The sequence below is a fragment of the Hyperolius riggenbachi genome, chromosome 9, assembly GCF_040937935.1.
Source record: "Hyperolius riggenbachi isolate aHypRig1 chromosome 9, aHypRig1.pri, whole genome shotgun sequence".
Taxonomy (NCBI): domain Eukaryota; kingdom Metazoa; phylum Chordata; class Amphibia; order Anura; family Hyperoliidae; genus Hyperolius; species Hyperolius riggenbachi.
This window is the reverse complement of record NC_090654.1, coordinates 191,413,477-191,429,732: the sequence shown is the minus strand read 5'-3', so window position 1 is coordinate 191,429,732 and position 16,256 is coordinate 191,413,477.

Below are 16,256 nucleotides of genomic sequence, written 5' to 3'. Positions count from 1 at the left end.
CAGTTTTCGGCCATTATAGCTTTAAAATAATCCACGCTACCATAATTAAAACCTATGTATTTTATTTGCCCATTTGTCTCAGTTATTATACCATTTAAATGTTGTCCCTATCACAATGTATGGCACCAATATTTTATTTGGAAATAAAGGTGCATTGTTTCCGTTTTGCGTCCATCACTATTTACAAGCTTATAATTGAAATAATGTTTGTAGTATACCCCCTTCAAATACATATTTAAAAAGTTCAGACCCTTAGGTAACTATTTATGTCTTTTTTTTTTTTTCATTGTAATTTTTTTTCCATTAAAACTATTTTGGTGTGGGACATAAACAGTTAAATTTTAATGTTGTTATGTGTAAATTGTAATGTAAAAAATATGTAGATGTAGTTTTACTATTTGGCCACAAGATGGCCACCTTCATTTTTGTTTTCCCTCCTTGTACTTTTCGCTAAGCGGAAGTACAAGGGGGATGCGGAATTTTTTCCGGGCAGAAGAACTGAAGCCTCTTGTGAGAGTGCTTCGGTTTTTCTGTGGGGGACAGGGATCGGTGATCGGGAACCATGTTCCCGTTCACTGATCCCAGGGCTACCGGGGGACACCACTGGGGCACAGGGGTGCGCCCGCGATCGCACGCGGGAGCGCGCCAAAGCACGGGAGCGCAGCAGAGCAGCCGCCCGGACGTGAGCTTCACGTCCGGGCAGCAGAAATGGTTAAAGATAGAAGTAAAATGTTTCCTGAATACGACGTGCCTCATCATTGAGGCCATTATAACGCAAATAACTTTGGTTCTTTGTCAAGTGTTAAAGGGATACTGCTATAAAGAACTTTATTTAAAATAATAGCTTATTTTTTTTTTACAATTTTCATTTCAAAATATTTTAGGGATTGTTTGTGCATTGTAAAACTCCCTGACTAACTTTCCTAATTTCTGCTGGAAAAGTGTATAGCTGCTGTTATTTTACCTCCCTCTGTCTGTTGAGCAGAAAAATCAGCTGATCTCCCAGAGGGCTCTGGAGAAGAAGGGCAAATGACATACTGTAATTGAAATTACAAAAACATCACAAAGAGGTGGGGCTACATAATAATATCCTGCTATATGTAGATATGAAAAGTATTTCTACAGCTTAAACCAGTATAACTAAAGAAAAAAAAAAGGGTATCCTGAATAATTTAATACAATCTGCTATGTGTCATCAAAATGTTCCTTTAAGATTCTATCTGTACAAATTGTAAAGTGAATTTTTCCAGAGGACAGTATTTAAGTTTTGCCATTGTGAATCATTTATAGAAAGAAAAAGAAAAAGCTATTCCTTTCACTTGTATTTCCCCCCTCTATTTATATAGTAACAGTCAGAAAGACCTAAACAGCAAGGGGTCTGATTGAGTGATCTAACTTCTGACTTTTTTATTTTCTCATCACGCTTTTTTTCCTTTTACTGCACTTTGCATATTTACCTTCTCTTTTTAACCCCGCCAATCCCCCCCCCCCCCCCCGTTAATTTTCAGTCCTGACTTTTTTTTTTTTTTTTTTTACAGGTGAAGTGGTTTCTCCACAAGGGTCCCTTTTTTCACAACTCTACTTAGATGAGATATTGATGATTTGCTGACACTCAAGCACCCGAGTAATCAGCTTCCTCTAGAAATCGTGCCTGTCGAGGCCTTTCCAGCGTTCTTTGTCCTTTTGACACTACCAAACACTCCAGTTTAGCAAATAGGCATGCAAAGGCACTTAGTTACCCCCGTCATTTCATCATGATGGATGGCTAAAGCAGATGGACTCATGTTCCTGAGCATTAAAGCAGATGAGCATGGTAAATCAGGGAGGGATATAAGGGAGCACAGAACAAAGGCCAAGCTCCGTCAGGTTACCTCACATCTCTGCAGCCTGTCTGCCTTCTGTTTTATGTGATTCCAGGTCCCCATTGCCTGTGTTGAAGTCTCATTTGGATATATATATAAGACTTCTTCTCCCCAGTCAGACAAGAATGAAACACTGTCATTGGCCTGTTTTTCCCCCCATCGCCTTTCTTCTTTTTAAGTTCAAATAGCTGGAAAACCACTTCAAGGCCACTTTTCAAAGCTAGGCTGTTCCAGCAGAAGGAGAAACTTGGCAGGGGGAGAACAGAAACTTTTTTCAGTGTATAAATCTCGGGAGATTGGATTAGAAGGGAAATTATCTATTGTTCCAGATGACATCCTTTTATATTTTTTTTTAGAAATGGATTAACCTTGGAAAGTTCTGTTTTTGTGGAGTTCAGTGAAGAAGAGGCAGATTGCGTGTGCGAACAAATACTTAAATATCCATGAAGCGAAATCAGACACATCAAACTGTCAGGCCTACCTTAAACAAAATGGCAGGTTGTTGCACATCAGAAAGAGACATTTTAGCTTTTTACAAAGTTTTTCTTAAAATATAAAAAACATTTCCTAGCCCAGGCACTATTTGCAAAGAGTTTGTATGTTCTCCCTGTGTCTGTGTGGGTTTCCTCTGTGCATTCCAGTTTCCTCCCACATCCCAAAAGAACTACAAATAAGTTAATTGGCTTCCCCCTAAAATTGGTCCTAGACTATGATGGATAGACATAGGACTATAGTAGGGATTAGATTGTTAGCACCTCTGGGGAAGTTAAGGAACAAGGCTATACACATGCCAAGATGTCGACGCTATATAAATATTAAAAATAATAATATATGGGCAACCATGTTAAACCCTTGCATATGCAGTCTCTAGGTCCTTCTTATCATCATTAGTGTTGCTAGATGCTTGTAAAACAGCGGTCTTGTCAACAAGTTTGTTTCTGAGGGTAGGATACAAACAGTGTAGCAATAGGGAATGAAGAAATTGTGACTGCATCTGGACCCCTAGGGCAGAAGACCGCCTAGAGCACTCCTTTATTAGCACTGTAGGGATAATGATCACTTCTATATATGACATTAATATTGATGATCATTGCCAAACTGTTCCCCACCCTTGCTCATGCTATGCAGTGGTGCTTCGTAACTCGCCGTTTCCCATCGTAATCGTAATGCAAAATTTACGGGAGGATGCGTAATAAATTATGTGTGGACCGTAATTATGTATCGTAATTTCGTATGACTTCGTAACTTTGCGAAATTACGGTTCATTAAAATATTAGTCATTTTGCATTGATGCACGCTTACAAATTTCTGCAGGCGGACATGTTATGTTAGCGACGCGCATGCGCTGTTTAATGCGTATGTTTATACGCATCATAAGCATGATTGTACGCATTCAAATATAGTATGCGCATGCGCACTGGCTAGTTAAGTGACGCGTAATTACGTTACGCGATTTCGTTTACACGTGTAGTATCGTAGCCGTAACTACGCTGTACCCGTAACTTCGTAAATTACTACGCGAAGTTTAATGTGAAGTTTTACGATGCGGAAAACTTCGCGAAATTTGTGAAACTAAGTTTTTGGCCATTACGAGCACCACTGATGCTATGAAAGCAGATTTGGTCATCCTGTACCAAGTAATTGTAGTATGTACAGTGCTGGGAGGACAAGTGTAACATTGCCACTGCATTCCAGGGCTCTATAGCTACGCCCCCCACCCCGATAGGGCTATTAACATCATTGTTATATGTGATCTAAAGGGAATCTCCAGATTTCTCTCATCTTGGCCCATTGCAATTAACTTTTTCTCCTGAGATTTCTCCTAGGAGATAATTTTTCATCTGTTTAAAATTAATTTCAGCACTCTGCAATTGGAAAAATACCAAAAAGTATTTAAAAAAAAATACTGTCAAAATTTGTTTGCTTGCTGGTGGTTTAAAAGGTATTTTATTGATCCTCCTGTGTGAAAATATCACCTAGGAGAAAAGGTGACTTGAATAGGGCTCAGTTTTCTCCCAAAATGTTTCCCTGATGATTTATTTTTCATCTTATCTGCAAAAATAGATTCACAGCACCTAGAAATGAAAAAGTATTCAAAAGGAAGTGAGAAATGTTACGTTCATTTGTGCCAACTTATAATTTGGACTTTTTTGCTTGTTGGGGGCTGGAAAAGTGATTTATTGGTATGGCGTGGAAGTGTCTCCTGTAAGAAAAGTCAGGAAAAAAGTTAATTGGTCTGAAAAATACCCTCCCTAATTAAAGCAAGATCCCAAACATTTCCATTGTATTGGGTTGTGAATTAAAGTAGGCCTGAAGACTAGGAGAAAAAAGAGTTTCACTTACCTCGGGCTTCTGCCAGCCCCCTACAGCCTCCCTGTGCCTGTGAGGTTACCAAAAGATCCTCCAGTCCCCCACCACAGCTCTGTTTCTTTGCCACCAACTTACAAGTCGACGGCTACTTCGCCTCAGCTGCCCTGGCCGCGCGCGTCCTATGCAGGTGCAGTATGAGAAAACCTCGGACTGCGCAGGAAGCTCCTGGCGACACGAGTGGTAGCGAGGACGTGTGCGGCCAGGGCAGCAGAGGCACAGTGGCCCGCTGACTCACAAAGTGAAACTGAGCACTTTAAGGCCTCTTTCACAGAGCGACGTTAAAGTCGCACATTAAAAAATGTTTCACCGCAGACTAACGCACAGAAATACTAAGTCTGTGCAACATTCACAGTGCATACGTTGCGTTTGTGTGCAACGTGTAACGTTATTAGAAAGTGCTGCATGCTGTGCGTTATACACGTTATTAGCTGCGTTGGACTGTTTGCACATGCTCAGTAATGACTTGAAAGCATACTTTTCATTGCATGTATGCTCTACTGTATGTGACGATAACGGGGTATTAAGTTGCGTTGCGAGTGATCATACAAATATTACAGGAAAGTAACGTTTTGTATTAATTAATTTTCAAAATCGATTACAAGCAAGGGAAAACTGTTTAAATATTCATTGTAATCAGCAAATTAAACAAGATGTTTACAAATGAATTGCAAGAACTGATATACTTAGTTGGTTATTTTTATATGATGTACAGTGTGTTGGAATATGCAACAGCTTTAATGCTTAGGCTGTAGGGGTGTGCTGAAAGGTCACAAGGTGCCACTTTGAATTGTGTTGATGTGCTACTCTACTGTGTAGTCTTCTATTTCCGTTTTCCACACTGCTGGATGCTTGCTGAATCTCCGTAATACCAGTGTAGTTTTCCTTCTTGAAGCAGACTTTTTTCGCCATAATTCAGCTTTACGTGAGCTACTGTGGCTTCCCACAATGCATCAACACTGAATATGTAAATGATCTCTTTATGGCCCTGAAGCCAGGCTTACATCCAGAACCCCTGTGTGAGAAAACGCGGAAAAGCCGCTGCGTGTGCTCAGAACAAGGCGGCTGATTCCGCATCCAACGCGGCGGTTTGCACGCGTAGGCCTACATCTGCCAGTATGGCTGAACGCGGAGAAACCGCCGCATGCCCTGATAGCGGTGCGGCTGGTTCCGCGTCCAGCGCGGCGGGTGGTACGCAAGATATGTCTGGTGTGGCTGGGACTGATAGTCCACACAGGTTCAGAAGGACGCACGCGCGCGCTGAGAGGCAGAACTTTTATGACAGCCAGAAGGGAGTCAGCTGACCAAGCCGGTCAGCTGACGATTCACCCAGTTCCCATTGGTCCAGCACTTAGGGGAGGCGCTGGGCTATATATACTGGGTGCTGGTCATTCGCTGGTTGTCTGCCGTTGCGACCACTACGTGGAAGCACTCAGACCTTATTGTCAGAATCTGTGTTATCATTCTGTTATACTTCAGACTAGTTCCAGGGTGTTGATGATCAAGGACCTCACACCCAAGATTAGGGACTTGTGTTATCATTCAGTTATACTTCAGACTAGTTCCAGGGTGTTGATGATCAAGGACCTCACACCCAAGATTAGGGACTTGTGTTACCATTCTGTTATACTTCAGACTAGTTCCAGGGTGTTGATGATCAAGGACCTCACACCCAAGATTAGGGACTTGTGTTACCATTCTGTTATACTTCAGACTAGTTCCAGGGTGTTGATGATCACGGACCTCACACCCAAGACTAGGGACTCGTGTTATCATTCTGTTATATGTCAGACTAGTTCCAGGGTTTTGATGATCACGGAGCTCACACCCAAGACTAGGCATTGTTTATTATCTGTTATGACTTTCTGCTTTCCTGACCACTCTTCTGTTCACTGATTCGGTACTTCGCTATATCTGATACTCTGTTGCCAAACCCTGCTTGCCTTAGGATTACCGAATCAGCCTCCTGTCTTTGTATTCGGTATGTCCATGTGTTGCCGACCTGGCTTGTCCGACCTTGAGAGCTATCTCCTCAGTTAAGAGATAGTTCACAGATCAGTTAGTGACATCCTCCTATTGGTGTCACTCACGCTCTGGTCCTTTCCTCTCCCAGTCTGACTCCTCCCTGCGGGGGATTCTCAGGCTGCTGAAAGGTACTCATACTCTAGCAGTATTCCTTACTGCCTTTGTACCTGTCCTCCTGATATTGTTCTCAAAGTATTACTGTTGCACCAAACACTCATATCTCTCAGGTGTCCAGAGGTTAGTAATATATCTGATTATCGGTGATACTGCAGATCATCAATAATCAGGTATATATCTGTATTTTTGGTGATACTGCAGATCACCAATAATCAGATTCTCTCTGTGTTACACCGATCGTTACACCCTGGTGTATAGCAAGCCTATAGCTTATACATTTTACCGAGCCATGTCAACCTAACATGCATACAGCCTGTTTTGGTCTGTTGGTCCTCATCAGTGCCTGGCAGGGAATGATATGGCTCTATGGGATAACAGGCTGTCTGTATTATGAAATCATGCAAAAGTGAATCCGCACTCCCAACACAAAGTGGTGTGCAAACCCCAGGATCAATAAAGATCCAATGAGAAATCAAGAAACAGAAATCCTGGATGAGAAAAAGCTGCACCACCAAAATATGTACTCAAATAATCTTTATTCAAAAACACTAAGACATTTAAAAGCATTTAAAATGGAGTGCATTGCACCACAAAAGCAAACCCTCACAGCACAATGTGATGTGAGGAAATGACAAACAATAACCATGCCTCACCTCTCATGTATAATCATTAACCCTTCTATGCTGCACGATAACCATCTGGGATCTAAAATCGATCACAGTATGGAAAAATGGAATCCGGGTCCAAGGGAACTGGTCTGAAAATTAGCTCATTAGTGACTGTGACATCCATATAAGTGCCTAAGCAACCATCCAACAAGTGTACATATAAATCAGAAACAGTGAATAGATATGGGTTTGAATTTGCTCACAAACATGCATGAGACAATGATTAGGAATGAGGGACAGTGAACATAATGGTGAATAACAATATTGGTAGTATACGTACATAATCCCAGGACAGGGTCCAATATGAAGTCATGTGCAGCATAGAGATGAGGGCGGAGGGAGGCACACAGAGCACTCTTGAGACAGACGTTTTTTGCCATAATTCAGCTTTAAGTGAGCTACTGTGTCTTCCCACAATTCATCAATACTGAATATGTAAATGATCTCTTTATGGCCCTGAAGCCAGGCTTACATCCAGAACCCCTGGTGTATAGCAAGCCTATAGCTTATACATTTTACAGAGCCTTGTCAACCTAACATGCATACAGCCTGTTTTGGTCTGTTGGTCCTCATCAGTGCCTGGCAGGGAATGATATGGCTCTATGGGATAACAGGCTGTCTGTATCAGAGATGTCGCAAACATAGAATTTTCTGTGCGCGAACAGCGAACGCGAACTTCCGAAAATGTTTGCAAACAGGCGAACCCGGGGAACTGCCATAGACTTCAATGGGCAGTAGAATTTTAAAACTTACAAAGTCTGTTTCTGGCCACAAAAGTGATGGAAAAGTTGTTTCAAGGGATCTAACACATGGACTGTGGCATGTCAGAGGGGGATCCATGTCAAAAGTCCTACCAAAAATTACGGAATTGATGCAAAATCAAGTTTTAATCCCTAGAGGGCAGAAATCACATTATGCATAGCTCTGGGTGTCAGTGGGCTGTGGAGTGTCACAAACAGAGAAATGCAATAGTACTATCAGAATACAGTGAAATAATAATGCACTGGAGTGGTTCTGTGCGTGCAACTTAATGAGGCAACAACAATAGCAGTAGTGTGCACACAGCTCCGGGTGTCAGTGGGCAAGTGCAAGTGAGGAACAAAAAACAAAGGCCTAGCTAATGCTTTCACTACCTATCTGCAGCAAGTCTGACCCTGATCTCACTAACAGTCAGCAGCCAGCAGAGAATGAATCCAATATGGCCACCACAACTGCTGTTTGATAGGGGGTGGGGGTCCAGGAGGGGGTGCTAGTTGCTAGCCATGTGTCTGCTGATTGTGAGGTAAGGGGTCAAAGTTTGGCTCCATGATGATGTATAGGGAGTGGCTTGAACGCCATATGTTCGCAGTTCATGGAGAACGCAACAGCCGAAATTTGCTGGATAATGTTCGCCGGCGAACTCTTTGGGCCATCTCTAGTCTGTATTACACCAGAAACAAGCATGCAGCTTATCTTGTCAGATGTAATAATAAACACCTGATCTGCTGCATGCTTGTTCATGGTCTATAGCTATGAGTATTAGAGGCAGAGGTTCAGCAGGACAGCCAGGCAACTGGCATTTCTTAAAAGGAAATAAATATGGCAGCCTCCATATACCTCTCGCTTCAGGTTCCCTTTAAGTCTATATAAACAAGACCAAATAAGTATTTGGGCTAATAAAAAGCAATAGAGAATGCTGGGAAATAATGTATAAACAACTATGGTGTTCTAGTCATAAATGTGTATGTGAAAATGGGGCACTTAGTTGAGATAACTTTTCTCATACCAGGCAGTACTTGGCAAGTGCAGGCTTTTATAAGGTTAGTTAGAGAAGTAAACTGGAGAAACACTGATCACAGAGGCCCTGTTACTTACTGGTTTAGCTCACCAGATAGCCCATGTGAAGTACAGATGCGCCATCCACACAAGAATCTTTTTATGGGTCTGGAGATGTGTGTTTTTCAGATGCAAACGACATCTCAGTGGGGATGCTGCCTCTGTTTAAACAATGCCCTGCTGCATCCATTAGCTCTGGGAGCCTGATGCCCCTTTGAAGTTTGTTTGCATTCCATTGCAATTTCAAATACACATTTTCAGTGAGGGAAAGAATCACAAGGCTCTACAGTATGATTAATGGCTTTTACACCTCAGTGCCAGGGAGGTCCAATAGCTGTGCTGACAGTGATTTTTCCAGCCCACTGCTACTTTCACAGTGCAGGACACAATGTGCAACCCTTGTCTGCACAGCCTGGGGGAAGCACAGTCACTTTCACACCAACTTATACAAGTCCCAGGCTTCTGCTGATTTCTATTTTGGGTTCTTGGATCAAGAAACAAGTCATTGTAATGGAAAGCAACTAGCTGTTTATGAGCCTAACTAATCCTAAAAATATATTTATTACGTTCTCTACTTTGTGGACACGTCTAGAGGAGAAACGTCACCTAAATGTGTCCTGAACTGAAGTGTAATACTAGGAGAAATGTGAATGGAAAGATACGTAAGCCTAACTAGTCACAGGACCCCGTTACACACAAGAAAAAGGAAAAAGCACAACTCAACAACATGTCATGTCATTTGACTAGTGATGTCACTTCCTATTAGGGAAGCTTACGACTGGCAGGATATCTGAATGAGGAGTATGGGGTACTTCCTGTGACCTAAAAAAACAAAAGTAGGCCTCGCCCTGGGCACTGCCTTGACTGCTATGGCTATACTTACACCCCGGGATGTAGCAAGATTGGAAATCTGCGCAGGCATCCCCTAACCACCTGACCCAACCATGCTTGAAGGAAAAGCAATCAGCGATGTTGGATTTTCTAGGCTTTTACTGATTTAGGTTTAGACCTTTGCTTTACTGGTTTCCCCATGCAGAAAAGGATTAAGATTAAAGGGATACTGTAGGGGGATCGGGGGAAAATGAGCTGAACTTACCTGGGGCTTCTAATGGTTCCCCGCAGACATCCTGTGTTGGCGCAGCCACTCACTGATGCTCCGGCCCCGCCTCCAGTTCACTTCTGGAATTTCTGACTTTAAAGTCAGAAAACCACTGCGCCTGCACGCCCGTGTCCTCACTCCCGCTGATGTCACCAGGAGTGTACTGCGCAGACACAGACCATACTGGGCCTGCGCTGTGCGCTCTTAATGACATCAGCGGGATCGAGGACACGGCAATGCAGGCGCAGTGGTTTTCAGACTTTAAAGTCTGAAATTCCAGAAGTTAACTGGAGGCGGGGCCGGAGCATCGGTGAGTGGCTGCGCCAACACAGGATGTCTGCGGGGGACCGTTAGAAGCCCCGGGTAAGTTCAACTCATTTTTCCCTGACCCCCCTACAGTATCCCTTTAAATGGGGCCCTAGGCAAGATAGCACTTTTTTCCCACCCCTGATGGTCTCCTGGCTTATTTAGTTAGATTTGGTGGAAACTAGCATCCACCAGGCCCCTAGACTCTCTACAGGCCCTAGGCAGCTGCCTAGGATTGCCTTGTGGAAGATCCAGCTCTATACCCAGGACAGTCTGACCCTGAGGATGTTTCCTCATTCTTTCATTCCATCCATAGCAATGAATAAGGATGCTTGGCCAAGGATGTGTCTTCAAAGGAATTGTCGTTCGTGGGGGTGAGTCGATCCGCCAGGCAGATCACTTGCAAGTTGGGGATCGCTGATCGGACGCCACTGTACACAGGCTTGATTATCGACTGAGGTAACCGTCATCGGCCACCTCAGCCGACTTTAATCAAGCATGAGGCTTAAGAATCCTGGCTCAATTTACTAGTTATATATTTATTGCTCTACACAACGTATCCACTTTTTCTCCAGGATTCACTTACATCTATTTAGATACCAGCCCCTAAAACTCCACCCCTGTGCCCCAAACACAACAACGTGCCCATGTCATCGGGCGCGTACCCAGAAGACTTCAGAGGCTGCCAGTGGGACCCAGGAGAACACCAGAGCTGTGACGCAGAAGCATTACTTCTATGGGCTGGAAGAAGCCCCAGGTAAGTTAAGCTAGTTTTTATCCATTGCCTCGGAAATAAGGACAACTGAAGCGAGATGCTGATACATTGCCTGTAATACTTTTAGCCATAAAACAAGCATATGCAGATCAGGTGTTTCTGACATTATTGTCAGATCTGACAAGAATAGCTGTATGCTTGTTTCTGGTGTTATTCAGACACTACTGCAGCCAAATACTGTAGATTAGCAGGGCTGCAAGTCAACTGGTATTGTTTAAAAGGAAATTAATATAGCAGCCTCCATATTCTTCTCACTCCAGTTATGCTTTAACCTTTTGGAGACCGGCTGCCTACCCCTCTTAAGGACCAGGCCATTTTACATGCAGGGTAAATACCTGTCCCGCAGCCCTGGAGCTGAGCAGCAATTGTTGACGTGGAGAGTATGATGTGGGTGCATGGAGCTTACATATTCTTTTTGTTTGCATGGGTTTCCTCTATCAGACTTGATTTTTTCCCTGCTAATAGCTTGGCTTGGTTTTTCCCAACCTTGGCCCGTGCCAATAGTAGGGTGTTGGGACATCACACTGTAGTTATGGTAGGTACATTGTGAGCTAAGACCAGTTAGTGACATGCAAGAAAAACTTACCCCAAGATGAGGACTAAAGATACAAAAATAATTTATTCAAAAACACTGGACAAAACGTTTTTACGGGCATCCACCCACTTCCTCAGGTCAATAAAACAGTGTCTCAAGGTAATGCTGGATCCACACCATACAATTTTTTGGCAGATTTACCTGCCAGATCGATTATTTCCAGCATGTCCGATCTGACAATCGATCATTTTTTTTAGTGATTTTCTGATCGATTTCCATAGAAACGAATGGAAATCGATCAGAAAATCACTCAAGAACGATCGATCCTCAGATCGAACATGCTGGAAATAATCCATCTGGCAGGTAAATCTGCCGAAAAATTATATAGTGTGGATCCAGCATTAGAATGAATTGGCTGATCTTGGGGTTCACGGTAAATTTTCTTGACTTTTAAACAGTTTTTAATAGTTTTACACATCTTTTGGGGCATCTCCAAACCCAATGGGGATTTGTTTTCTTTCCGTTATGCATTCCTTTACATACTACACTATAAGGGGAACCACCTCTCCTGTTTGTTTTTTATCTTTCCCTGGAAGAACGACAGCTTCTTCTGACTCCCATCAGTTAGTGACATGAACTGTTCAATATAATCAACAAAATTCTGTAAAAAAAAGTTTATTTCTATAAAAATGCCTCATAATAGTGACTTTTAACAAGAAAGATGGTTCAGATTTTGAAACCTGAATTGTACATGTATAAGAATGACAACACTGGGCTTTCAAGTTGTACTGAGAAACCTTTAGTTGTGCTTCAACATGCCTATTGCTCCTCATAGCGTCATGGGTTTACCTCACTGCACAGCACAGCAAACACACCAACACAGTACACACTGTTCAGAGACATTGCTATAAATGGTAATAAACAAAATTAAATAAAAAGAAATGTGTCATAACGAAATAAAAAAAAACACAATGACAGTGAGCAGTGCTAACTTTCTGCATCCAAGCCAATGATTCAAAAAGTCACTTACCCGTTACTAAAGATGACGATTGTATAAATAGTAATTTAATAAACTCCAGAGCTCCATTTTAACAAAAAAAACAAACCCTTAAAGCACAATTCTACCTCTCAGCTAGTTTGGGGAATATATGCAACCAAATCAGAATCTTATTTTTACTCATATCATTTTCTAGGGCTGGGACCCACTAGGAGGGCTTTTACACTGGCGATCAGCAAAGCACTACGCAAGTGAATTCTTAGGGAGTAGGTCCTACTAGCAGCACTGAGATAACAGAGCGATCACAAAACGCTGTTGCAGCAGTCTGGTAGTGATCCTGGAGTGATCGCATCAGTGCTACCGTAGCCGAATTGCGATCACTCTGGGAATCACAGTGAAATCGCAGCACTTTCGTGATTTAGCAAATTACGAAGTGGGTCCCAGCCCTAAAGCTGAATACTTACCTCACAACCCAGGAAGATGGATCCCAGTGACGTCCCACAATGACGAGCGCTCCCCAATCCATCTTCCTGTTTGTGGGCAAATGCGACATCACGGTATGGCACATTGATGTGCCTGAACGAGTGTTGAAGCGATTGCTGTACTCAGCGCGGGAGTCATCGGGGATCTCAAAGATCTGATCCACCATGACTGTTGTTATTTCTGCGCATTGCCGCGTCGTTATCGCACCATGCATTACCATAGCAACGTAAAACCAGTATTTTGCATTGCACTAAGGGGGTAACGCGCACTGCCCCGTTTCCTATACATGGTAACTTTACCACTGTTCCGTGCATCAGGCAAAGCAGGATCATCAGGCAGCCTAGGCAGGTGCCTGGGGCCCAGAGGGTGTCAAGAGGCCTACCAGTCACCTTATCTGATATCTCTCCACTTCAGCTTACCAAAAAGACAAGGGTGGGGGATCAACTACTTTGCCTAGGGCCACATTACATCTTAATCCATCTCTGGCATCCGGCCCCAGGTTACATGCCACATCAGGCAGCCATTCTATTGGTCTTATTGATAAGTATTTTATCCTCAGAGATGCTAATACACCAATCTGGCCCTTAACTTTTTTTATCAGGCTCATTCAAATAGCATGAGTCAGGCAGCTAGCTAAAGAGGAAGTTTACAACTTTTTCAGCTGATTGGTATTAAAGGACAAATATTTTCAAAAGATGTAAACTACAAGACTAGAAGCCCTGTACACACGCTAGATAAAACTCAGTTGAGGTGGCTGATAATGACAAGCGATGACCGAGAGCTTTGTTCTCCCTAATGTATGATTCCCAACCCCCGCCGCCCCTTCCACCCCTCCTCCACGTCACTAACCTGCAGGCTAGTGCTGTTTTTGTACATAACGGCCCCATAGCGACACTGAAGGCTGTCACGGGGCCAGCATGATGGGTTTGCCTCCTCCAGGAATGAAGGGTAGTGCTGGGGGAATTAGAGGGCTGGCCCTGGAGCGGAGGTTGGGGCAGGAGTTGACTGGTGGAACAGGAAGAGGAAGGGATGGGTTTACTCATGTCAGTGTGTTGTGGCTAAGTAACACCCCACCCACCCTCCCTTTCTTTAAGTCCCCTTTTACACTTAATCAATTGCTCTCAGTTATAACTTGAGTGCTTGGAATTCAACAGGAGAAAAGCGCTATACAAATGTTTGGATTATAACTGAAAGAAAACTGATTTTCAAAGTAATCCTCATGTTTTCCTATGGCACAATTCCCACTATATTTCCCATGGCACTGTTCCCACTATACGCATTTTTAACGGAAATCTTTTTCATGGTGCACTGCTATGGAGAAAACGCGCATCCAGACATACTAGTCCAATAAAACGTAATGATCCGCACCACCTCCAGATCAAGCGCAGACTAATGCATTCCAACTGATTAAGTGTAAAAGTGCCCTTAGGGCCTAAGCCCACTAACACAGTTGTGTCCGTTTCTGTCTGCTTTTCAGCATCTGTAACATTGATGTGTAACTGACAAGTGGACACGGCTGTGTTAGTGGGCTCAGGCCCTAATTGTTATTAGGGCCTTTCAGAGAGAGGGGAGAGGCTTCTCAGGCCCAGTAACTGTCAGTGGCTCTGATGGTGACAGGATCCACCTCAGTGTGGTTTCTCTCTATGGTAATCAGGATTGACAACAGTTGGGACTGTTTTTTGGTTGCACACAACTGTCCCTGAGCCGGTTTCATTTGCAACTAGGGCCTATTCAAGTTGTGCTGCTTTCTGTGTTTTTGTAGCCTTCGAAGCCTCCCCCTCTGAGGGTTATCTAAATATGTTTACTGCTATATATCTTGCAAATTTTGGTATTTAATTTTAATAAAGGGCAGTTTTGGCCATTCAAATCCAATCAGCAGTGTGTATATATTCCAGAGAGGTATTGGGTAATACCATCATCAAGTTCTGGCCCTGCAATGTCACCCGATGGATCCTGGTCCCCACTAGGCGACATTTATCGAGCGTGTGAGCGGGCCTTTAATTCTGTTCAGTTCCCAATCCAATGATGAGATACAGAGTTCTCCTTCACAGCACGCAGCGGTTACAACAAAGAGTAACCTCAGCACATTTCTGAACTGTTTACACACGGTCCACGTGGAGTCCCTCTGAATCCTCACAGATCGTGTCATCCGCAATAAATCTCAGCGAGGGAGCACTGCATGATGCTGCACAAAGGCTTTGGGCGTGAAGACGTCCTGATATTTAATATCTCAGTGCCTGCAGGGCCCTGACTGATATCCCCTGCTCAACACACATTTTTTCCATTCAAATACGCTTTTTTATTTCTTTGGATTTTCAATAAGCTTGACTTATAAAACTGCCTGCGGCTCTGGACTGGTTTAACTGTTATAACTTTGCACTTTAGACAGAAAAATCCTTTGAATTTGCTTTAAATTTGTTCTGCTGAAATGCAATTATTAGCATACATATTTGAAAAACGACGACTCTTTTATTTAAACACGGAGAAGATGAAGGGACTAATTCAGATCTGATATACATCAACTTTGTCATTTCAGCTATGATAATTATTAAAAGGTGCATTAGATAAAAAGTATACAAAAAAAAAGCAAGAGGAACCACACACATGAAGGATTTGAATGTAGTGTACAATGATCTGTCCCTTTGTACTGTCAGAGTGACTGTAATAGCGAAAAACATTCTTTGATCTGCCTCAACTTTGTGTAAAACACGTTTTATCTCTTGATAAAGAGATTAAAAATCCAACATGGATTATGGCAGCTAAAGCCCACTGTTTCAGACATGTGCCCACTTACAAGCAGCCCAGAAATGATGATCGTACTCTGTTAATTACGATTACACAAAATGTCACTTAAAGGGACAAAAACAGCTACATAAATACAAATGTGAAATTACATGGGGCTTCCTCCAGTATTAGATACTTTTATTATTTTGGCGCCTTTGTATACCTATAACACTGTACAAGTCCACTCTTGGGGGAGGGGTGTTTTTTCCCCATTTTTCCTATCTACAGAGAGCGACTTCTTAATCCTGAGTGGGGTCAGGACTAATCTCCCCACCTGCATTATCAGTGGTTGCCTGAGAGGTAACCTTAACTTGTGGGTTTATTGTATTTACTCTATCATCTCTTCCTCTACTACCAGTACATACTACACCATATTGGGCTCTCGGTGTCCCTCATTTGTTTTATCTTACAAGAAATAAAAGA